Here is a 2,718-nt window from a genome sequence, read left to right on the forward strand (position 1 = left end):
CGGCTGCTTCTGGCATTCCCCCTTCTCACTCCTCTCTCGGGGGGGCCCCTTCCCCTTTGCGTTGGGTGGGCAATGGATGCGTGGGCTGCAGCCGGCTGGGCCCCCTGGGTGCTGACAAGGTGGGACCCTCGGGGCACCTGGAAGACCCGCTGCGCTGCGCACTAGCCACACCAGGGGAGCCCGGAGCCCTGCGATACACGTGAGTGAGTGGGGCTCCCCGAGGCGGGAGGCTGGGGGCAGGGGCCTGCCGGGGGTTCAGTCTTTATTTTCTTGCTGTAACGTTACCTCCGTGAGCACAGGTAGGAACCTATGGTCTCCCGCTTCTGCTGATTATGAATAGCTTTTCTTGCGGGGTGTGTGTGTGTGTGTGTGTGTGGGGGGGGAGCAGTTTATTTCCAGATTTCACTTGTTTCTGTCTTAAAAACCACCTTCTCTTTCTGAACAGTTTCTCTTGGCGGTGGGGGCTGGAGGAGAGGCAGACCCCTGGCTTCCGGCACACACTTCTTTCCTTCTTAAAACTCCACTTTCTTTCCACTGCCCTCAGCCCCCTGCAGGTTTGACGCCTCTGCCCTGGACGGGTGACCTTTCCCCAGTGGTCACGGTGTCTGACCGAAGGCAAATGTTACTTTTTTGGGTCCTCCCCACCCTTTCACCCGGTCTGCAGTCTGGTCTTTCTGGTTGGAGACCCAGGCGGCTGGGCAGGTGACCCGGCTTGGAAGCCTGCGTCCCTCCCCTCCCCCTTCGCCCCTGGCCTTGGGGGTCCCCGAGACTGAAGTGGCCCGGCCTTGTCTTCTGTGCTCAGTGCAGCGTGAATGTGTTGGAACAGGGAGGTGGCAGATGGGCTTAGGCTGCTGAGAAGAACGGCACCGTCTTAGGAAACCGCTTGCTCCGTTTGGTGTTTGATTTCCTCCCTTCCCTTGCGCCCAAGCAAAGCAGGGGCCGCGCTCGACACCCCTCTGTAGACCACCCCTCCCTTTGCTTTTATTTTGGCCAGAGTGGACTCTCTCCGGTGTCTTTCGTTTCTCAAGAGTGAGAAAGACTGGCGGCGGGTGCGGGATCCATCTCCTTCTCCCTCTGGCTCCGCCGCTGACAGCTTCCCAGAGCACGTGCTCGCGGGGCCCCTGGGGCGCAGGGGGAAGGCACACGGCCTGGGCTTTCCTGCCCCCCCCCCATGGGCTCTGTTTTGGGGGATCCTGAGGGACTGAGCTGGGAGAAGGAGCTACACTAGAATTTATACAGGAACATGGCACATCTTCCCGGAGGTGCTGCCTCCACTGTGGCTGAACCCTCAAAAAAGGGGCGCTCACACCTGCGCCCCTCCTTACCTCCAAACAAAGGTGTGGTGGGTGGGATGGGGGTCTCCACTAGGTATCTCCACTGGGCCCGAGTTTTCTGTTCAAATTCCACAAGTTCAGGGCCACCCACCATTTCCCACGCAGGCTCTTTCAGGGATAGTCTTAGGTCTCTGGTGGGAATGCGGGGAGGTGTCTGTGGCTCAGGCTGGCCCCTCATCCCTCCATGGCCTCTGGTCCCACCAACACCCCAAGCCTAGGCTGCAGGAAGGCGTCCCATTCCAGACTCTTAGTAGCCGAGTTTATGCCCGCGGATATTCTTTTCCCCTCCACAATGTAGGAATTTGCAGAGATGCATAAAGATGTCACTCTAGGGACATTTGCTGTTCTCCATATTTCCTACCCACGGCACCGTATGATGGGTGGCATGTGTGTCTGGCTTCATTCAGCTTCCCTCTAACTCAGTGCTTTCTTTTTAAATTCATTACTTGTTTCTTTTTTTTTTGAAAAAGGAAAAAAAATACACTATTAAAAAAAGTCACTGGATACAATTACATTGAATTTTGAAAGAAAGAAAAAGGACATTAGATTTTGATATATTGGCGATTAAATTACTCTCCAGAGCAAGGGTGTGTGTCCAATTTCTTTTCATTTTTAATTGTAAAATACACCCAATGTAAAGTTTACCATTTTAAAGTGAACAATTCAACAGCACTTAGCACATTCACAATGTTGTGCAAACATCATCTCTATTTTGTTCCAGAACATTTCCATCACCTGGAAAAAGGGTCGGTCCCCACAGCAGTCACTCCCATTTCCCTCTCCCAGCCCCGGCAACCACTCACCTGCCTTCTGTCTCTATGGATTTGCCTGTTCTCTATATTTCATACGCGTGGAACCAGATGATGGGTGGCTTCATTCACTTCTGGTTTCTCCTGTAGTTCACATGTCCTTCCTTCCCTTCTTCCACATGTCCCACTCACCCCTCCCCTAAATCATGCAGGTCACGTATGAGTAGCAGAACCATATTATAGACCTAATTCACACGTTAATTCTTAGTGACCAAGAACAAGGTGCAGGGATTCTTGGTCCCCAAACATTTTTCAGGACTGGAGGCCAGGGCTACTCGCTTTTTTTCTGATGTGGCTCCCACTTTTGGTCTCCAGTCATTTCTCTCCAGCAAAAGCTGTCGCTATAACTTCCTCCAGCCCCAGTGGGAGGCAGTGTCTCTAGACCATTTCTCCAGAGTGTTCAGATCCCAAGATGCACAGTAATTGACGCATGGTGGCACACAGTTGCTATTCAATAAATATTCATTGAATGAACAAAGCCGTCAGCGCCGATAATTACCATTGTAATGAATTAATGTTTTCATATGTCAATACACTGATACCACACGAGCCACTGGCTGGCTGAAGTGTGGGTG

General features: G+C 52.6%; 1 long non-coding RNA gene across 1 annotated transcript in view; it reads left to right on the top strand.

The window, feature by feature from the left end:
• Positions 1 to 6: 6 nt before the first annotated feature.
• Positions 7 to 2,718, top strand: part of LOC107182747 — a 61,948-nt gene continuing 59,236 nt past the window's right edge. Inside the window, exon 1 of the long non-coding RNA XR_001513478.1 lies at positions 7 to 199. This is a non-coding gene — a long non-coding RNA (uncharacterized LOC107182747). The remainder of the gene's footprint in view (positions 200 to 2,718) is intronic.

This window comes from Myotis davidii, unplaced genomic scaffold (genome assembly GCF_000327345.1).
Source record: "Myotis davidii unplaced genomic scaffold, ASM32734v1 scaffold1238, whole genome shotgun sequence".
NCBI classification, from domain to species: domain Eukaryota; kingdom Metazoa; phylum Chordata; class Mammalia; order Chiroptera; family Vespertilionidae; genus Myotis; species Myotis davidii.